Below are 6,799 nucleotides of genomic sequence, written 5' to 3'. Positions count from 1 at the left end.
CTGTTTTCTCTTACATTTTTGGAGATGAGTCTGATCCTAGCTCAAGAAGTCAGAATCCTACTTTCATAGTGATCCACTAGTGACATGCTCTAAAGTCAGGGATGCTGAAGGCTTCCTTCAATGGCCTCTGGATTCCACCTGATTTGGGTACCTCGATCTGCATGGAAACCAGAGCTGTCAAGACAGGTGCTGTCAAGATTTGTTCTCGTCCCAGTGCTGAATATCAAAACACTGAGACAAGGACAAAATTCCAGACATCGCTCTGAGACCATGTTTGTGTGTGTATATGTGTGTGTACACATATCTATACACATATATGTGCACGTCTGAGTATATGTATAGATACATAGGCAGACAGACAGATATTCCAAGGGTATAGAATTAGGATTTGGAGACCAAGACTCTCAAGCACCCTTACTAAATTGTCCCCACGATGGCCATCCTCCTTGGTGCCAGCAAGCCCAGAGCTGTATTGTAAACATTTGTGGACTGAATAAAGGGTGTATTTGAACAGTCTGGCACAGAGGGTACTCCAGGCAGAGAGCTGGTCTTCAGCCCCAGGAGCATGCCTCCTGATGCCTGTCAACGTTTGCAGTTCAGGATCTCTCCTACGGTGACCCCAGGGCTGCTGCAATAACAGTCAAAGGTCAGGGCCAGCAAGATGGCTCAGTAGGTGAATGCAGAGCAAGCCTAATGGCTGAGTCTAATCCCCAGGCTGCACATGAGAATGCAAGGAGAGACCCAACTCTACAAAGTTGTCCTCTGACCTGCACGTGTGCTGTGGCATGCATGCCTGTGCATTCACACCATGCGCCCCCAATAACAATAAATAAAATTTAGATTTTTGGAAAAACAAAAAGATGAGCCGGTGTGATGGCGCACACCTTTAATTCCAGCGCTCGGGAAGCAGAGGCAGGTGGATCTCTGCAAGTTGGAGGCCAGCCTGGTCTAGTGAGTTCCAGCACAGCTGGTGCCACATAGAGAGACTGTGACCCAGAACAAAAGCAAAAAACAGACGGAATGAATGATGGGAAGTCTGTTTACTCCACTAGATCCTAACCTAGTGACAGTGGGGTCCAGCTCAGTCCGAGTCCTGCTTGAGGACCTGTTGGGGAAGGTTGGACAGAGTCCCGCAGAACAAATGTAGTAAGGGTGCTAGGAAATAACTCTGAGCAGACCTGCAGCTGCTGCGGTCTAACTGCCCCAGTGGCAGGAAGCAGCTGTCCCCATCTGCCAGCCTGAGCCTCACACTGCTGTGCCTGGTGGTGGACAGTGTCTCGGGGGCTCTGGGGCTCCCTGTATGGACCCAGCATCACCACATCACTTGCAGCAACTCTCCCTCTCTGTGGTACCAGCTTCAGTGCCTGCAAAGCCTCGCTGCATCCCTGCTGGAACTCCCACCACAGGGTATACCATATGGCATGCCAAGACAGACCCTGTCAGGTATCCTCAGAGCGAGGCCAGAGCACCGAGGAAGCTCTGGCACATAAAGGGCAGATGTCTGCCCTAGCATCCATTCAGGGACATGTGAAGTGGGGACACTGAGGAAGAGGAAGGAAGCTAGGAACTCCAGATTCACCTGGCCCAGCATCTCTCTGAGGACCCGGGCTTCATCCATTCCAGTGAAAGGGGAGCTAAGCTCCTCCATCAGGACCACTGCTGTCCTCTATCCAGCTAGCTCCCTTCTGGTCTCCTCTTCCTTGCTGCTCAGCCAGCTCCCTCTCCAAGAACTTGAGCAAGTTGGTACACCAAACCCACCCCTTCTCCTGTGACCTGTAACCATCATCCACCAGGGATGAAGACATTTTTGGTTTGTTTTTTCAAGACAGGTTTCCCCATGTAGCCCTGGATGCTCTGGAATTCAGAAATTCTCCTGTTTCTGCCTCCTGAGTACTGGGATTAAAAGCATGTACCACCATACCTGGCTAAAAACATTTTTTTTAATTTAAAAGTAGGGGTTGGGGATTTAGCTCAGTGGTAAAGCGCTTGCCTAGGAAGCGCAAGGCCCTGGGCTCGATCCCCAGCTCCGAAAAAAAGAACCAAAAAAAAAATTTAAAAGTAGATAAGTGGGCTGGAGAGATGGCTCAGGAGTTAAGAGCACTGACTGTCTTCCAGAGGTCCTGAGTTCAATTCCTGGCAACCACATGGTGACTCACAACCATCTGTAATGGGATCCGATGCCCTCTTCTGGTGTGTCTGAAGACAGCAACAGAGTACTGTTATATAAAATAAATAAATCTTTAAAAGAAAAAAGTAGGGTTTGGCGGCGTATGTCTTTACTTATAGCACTGGGGAGGCAGAAGCAGGAGGATCTCTGAGTTCAAGTCCAGCTTTGTCTACATAGCGAGTTCCAGGACAGCCAGGGCTATATTGAGAAAACCCTATGTTTTTGGGGGTTGGGGGAGAGAAGAAAGAAAGGAAGAAAAGCAAGCAGGGAAGGCACCTGACATTGATCTCTGCCCCACTGCCTTGCCCGGTATGTGTACCCACAGCTATGTGTGCCATGCTTTTAAGCACTGAGCCATTTCTCTAGCCCCTATAGATTTGTTTTGTTTTTGTTTTTGTTTTCATTTTGATGGTGGTGGTGTTTTTATGTATGTGTGCACACTGCTGCTCTCTTCAGAGACACCAGAACAGGGCATTGGATCCCATTACAGATGGTTGTGAGCCACCATGTGGTTGCTGGGACTTGAACTCAGGACCTCTGGAAGAGCAGTCAGTGCTCTTAACCGCTGAGCCATCTCTCCAGCCCCTATATTTGTTTTTTTTTTTTTTTTTTTTGTTCTTTTTTTCGGAGCTGGGGACCGAACCCAGGGTCTTGCGCTTCCTAGGCAAGCGCTCTACCACTGAGCTAAATCCCCAACCCCTATATTTGTTTTTGAGATAGGACCGCACACTTTAGCCTCAAACTTAGAATCCTCCTGCCTCTGCTTCCGGTACCTGGCATGACACAAGAGTGCCACCACAACTGCTTTGAAACAATCATTTTCTTGCTGTCCCCAGGCCACTGAGACCCTGTGATGGACGTTCTCAGTTATCAGTTTGACCACATCTGGAATTAACTGAAATCCCCTGGCTTGGATGCATCAGTGAGGGATTTTTTTCCCTTAATTAAATCATTTAAAGTGGGAAGAGGCACTTTTAATTCAGGTCTTTGTGTCTGTATGTTTGGTTGGTTGGTTGGTTTAGTTTTTGAGATAGGGTTTTTCTGTGTAGCCCTGGCTATCCTGAAACTCACTCTGTAAGCCAGGCTGGCCTCAAACTCACAGAGATCTGCCTACCTCTGCCTTCTGAGTGCTGGGATTAAAAGTATGTACCATCACCGCCCAGTTTAATCCAGATGTTTTCAGATGGAAAGAGACGCTGGCAGTCTGTGTAAAGTCTTGCTAGGAAGAAGGAAGCTGGCTCTCTCTTGGCCACTTGCCCCTACTCTTACTACCAAGTCCATGCCTTGGCTGGCACATTTCCCTTTTAAATATTTTATTTATTTATTATATATATGAGTACACTGTAGCTGTCTTCAGACACACCAGAAGAGGGCATCAGATCTCATTACAGATGGTTGTGAGCCACCATGTGGTTGCTGGGATTTGAACTCAGGACCTCGGGAAGAGCAGTCGGTGCCCTTAACCACTGAGCCATCTCTCCAGCCCGGCTGGCACATTTCATAGTCCTAGCATGTTCATATTCACACGTCATGGCTGAGACATCGGCCTCATGGGTTCTTAGACCCTCCGTTGGTACACAGCCATTGTGGGACTAGCTGGCCACAGCCTGTGGGATGGTTTGCATATGCTTGGCCAAGGGAGTGGCACACTTAGGAGGTGTGGCCTTGTTGGAGTAAGTGTGTCTCTGTGGGTGTGGACTTTAAGACCCTCCTCATCCTAGCTCCCTGGAAGCCAGTCTTCTCATAGCTCTCAGTGTAGAACTCTCAGTGTCTCCTGCGCCATGCCTGTCTGGATGATGCCACGCTCTTGCCTTGATGATGATGGACTGAGCCTCTGGACCTGTGAGCCAACCCCAATTCAATGTCCTTATTAGAGTTGGCTTGGTCATGGCATCTGTTCACGGCAGTAAAACCCTAAAACAACCTGTAAGCCATTCTAATAAATCCGTTTGTATCTATAGATATATACATAGACATAGACATAGACATAGACATAGACATAGACATAGACATAGACATAGACATAGACATAGACATAGACATAGATATAGATTCATTCTTTCCATTCTGTTCCTCCAGAGAACTCTGACTAATAAGGTCAGACGGCTAGTTACTGGAAGCAGGTGACACCTGAGGCATAAACAGTTGGAATAAACTGCAGGCTGCCTGGAGCTTCCTCCCCTCTAAGTGTCTCCTCATGTCTACATTCAATGCCACTAACCTACCCGGGAGAGGGCCTGGTTTTCAGGGGCTCATGTAGAGGTAGCAACTAGGCACAGGATGTCTGGTGTTGAGGTGGAGCTCACCAGTTACCTACCAGCTGTGTAGTATTATGTAAGTTTTATCTCTGGCCTCAGTTTACTTACCTGTCAAATGGGTAAGCTGCTGAGAAGTGTCATAGTGGTGAGGCCTGGAATAGTGCCTTGGATGCCCAGGACACGCTGTTCCTTTCCCAGCCTCTCTGCCCACTAAATTTAGAATTGGCTTCTCTGTTTCAGAAGCCTCATGTCACCTGGATCCCAGAGCTATATGCCAGCAACATGTCTGTGTCTCCCCCAAGAGAGCAGCTTGGTGCCTATCCACAGTCCAGGGAAATGTCCGGGATTTCCTCTGCAGAAGAATATTCCTAACAGAGGGTTCAAGGTAGGCTGATTAAATTCCCTGCTGCCAAGCCTCAGCAACAGCGGCTTCAGGAGGCCTATGATCCAGGAGTGACCTGCATGCCTATAATCTCTGAGGGGTCTGAGGGAGGAAGATCTTGAGTTCTGAGCCAGCCTGGGCTGCATACAGGACCTTGTCTCAAAAATCCTGACAGTGGCTCAGTCAGTAAAGTGTTTGTCATGGCCTCAGGGCTCACTTTTTTTTTCAAAGTGTTTGTTGAATGATAAATATGTTGCTAGTTTTTCACAGTAGATGGGGCCTGGGGCATGGCTCAGTGGTAGAGCCCCTGCCTAGAATCCCCTAGTGAGGGGCTGGGGGTGTGGCTCAGTGGTAGAGTCCCTGCCTAGAATCCCCCAGTGAGGGGCTGAGGTGTGGCTCAGTGGTAGAGCCCCTGCCTAGAATCCCCCAGTGAGGGGCTGGGGTGTGGCTCAGTGGTAGAGCCCCTGCCTAGAATCCCCTAGTGAGGGGCTGGGGGCGTGGCTCAGTGGTAGAGCCTCTGCCTAGAATCCCCTAGTGAGGGACTGGGGGCGTGGCTCAGTGGTAGAGCCTCTGCCTAGAATCCCCTAGTGAGGGACTGGGGGCGTGGCTCAGTGGTAGAGCCTCTGCCTAGAATCCCCCAGTGAGGGGCTGGGGGCGTGGCTCAGTGGTAGAGCCCCAGCCTAGAATCCCCCAGTGAAGGGCTGGGGAGTGGCTCAGTGGTAGAGCCCCTGCCTAGAATCCCCCAGTGAAGGGCTGGGGCGTGGCTCAGTGGTAGAGCCCCTGTCTAGAATCCACCAGTGAGGGGCTGGGGCATGGCTCAGTGGTAGAGGTCCTGCCTAGAATCCCCCAGTGAGGGGCTGGGGCGTGGCTCAGTGGTAGAGCCCCTGCCTAGAATCCCCCAGTGAGGGGCTGGGGGTGTGGCTCAGTGGTAGAGCCCCTGCCTAGAATCCCCCAGTGAGGGGCTGGGATGTGGCTCAGTGGTAGAGCCCCTGCCTAGAATCCCCCAGTGAGGGGCTGGGGTGTGGCTCAGTGGTAGAGCCCCTGCCTAGAATCCCCCAGTGAGGGGCTGGGGCGTGGCTCAGTGGTAGAGGTCCTGCCTAGAGTCCCCCAGTGAGGGGCTGGGGATGTGGCTCAGTGGTAGAGCCCCTGCCTAGAATCCCCCAGTGAGGGGCTGGGGCGTGGCTCAGTGGTAGAGAACTTCCCTAGAATATGGAAAATCCTAGGTTCTATCTCTAGGAGCAGAGGTGGGGCCAGACAGCGATGGCCCAGTAGCTTGTGTACTTGACACCGGAGAGCTGTTGGGCAGCTAGTCTCCAGTAAGTCAAACTTGCCTGTCAAACAGAAGCCCAGGGAGGCAGCCCTGGCTGGTGGCCTGAGAACTGCTTTTCAACAATTGTCTGAAAATAGCCTAGGCAGTTCATGAGGAAATGACTCCCCGTCACAGTCACGGGGAGCGACAGTGCGACAGGAAGAGTCGTTGATGCTTATAGCATGAAGGAGAGGTACCTCTAGACTCCTGGTCTCAGGAGACTTCTGTGCATTGGTCTGTCCGTCTTGAATCCCAAATGCCTGAGGGAAATAACTAAGAAATGGGGGAAGGGTTTTGGAGTCAGTGGTCTCCCTGGGAACCCCCAGGAGTGACACCCGATGCAATGTGTGACAGGACTTTCTCTATAGGTGGGGGTGGGGTGGGACTGGGGAAGAACTAACCATGGCTGGGAGACGTTTGATTCTACTGAGCAATGTGTCTGTCTTAGCTTACCTCCTCCAGGCATCAGGCTTCCTTTCTGGGGTTTGGGGGGGCTTAAGATCTATTTTTATTTTCCGTAGGAGTGTTTGGCCTGCACATAAATCAATATGCCTGGTGCTCTAAGGTCAGAAAAGAGTATCAGCTCCTCTGGAACTGGAGTTGTAGACAGTTATAAGACCCCATGTGGGGGGCTGGGGATTTAGCTCAGTGGTAGAGCGCTTACCTAGGAAGCGCAAGGCCCT

General features: G+C 50.7%; 1 protein-coding gene across 1 annotated transcript in view; it reads left to right on the top strand.

Annotated features, from left to right (window-relative positions):
* The first annotated feature begins 4,674 nt into the window (after positions 1–4,674).
* Positions 4,675–6,799, top strand: part of Mafk (MAF bZIP transcription factor K) — a 21,879-nt gene continuing 19,754 nt past the window's right edge. The window contains exon 1 of the mRNA XM_039089073.2: positions 4,675–4,810. The gene's annotated coding sequence lies outside the window, so the exon portion shown is untranslated. The remainder of the gene's footprint in view (positions 4,811–6,799) is intronic.

Source organism: Rattus norvegicus, chromosome 12 (genome assembly GCF_036323735.1).
Source record: "Rattus norvegicus strain BN/NHsdMcwi chromosome 12, GRCr8, whole genome shotgun sequence".
Classification (NCBI taxonomy): Eukaryota; Metazoa; Chordata; class Mammalia; order Rodentia; family Muridae; genus Rattus; species Rattus norvegicus.
This window is presented reverse-complemented; position numbering and strand designations above follow the sequence as displayed.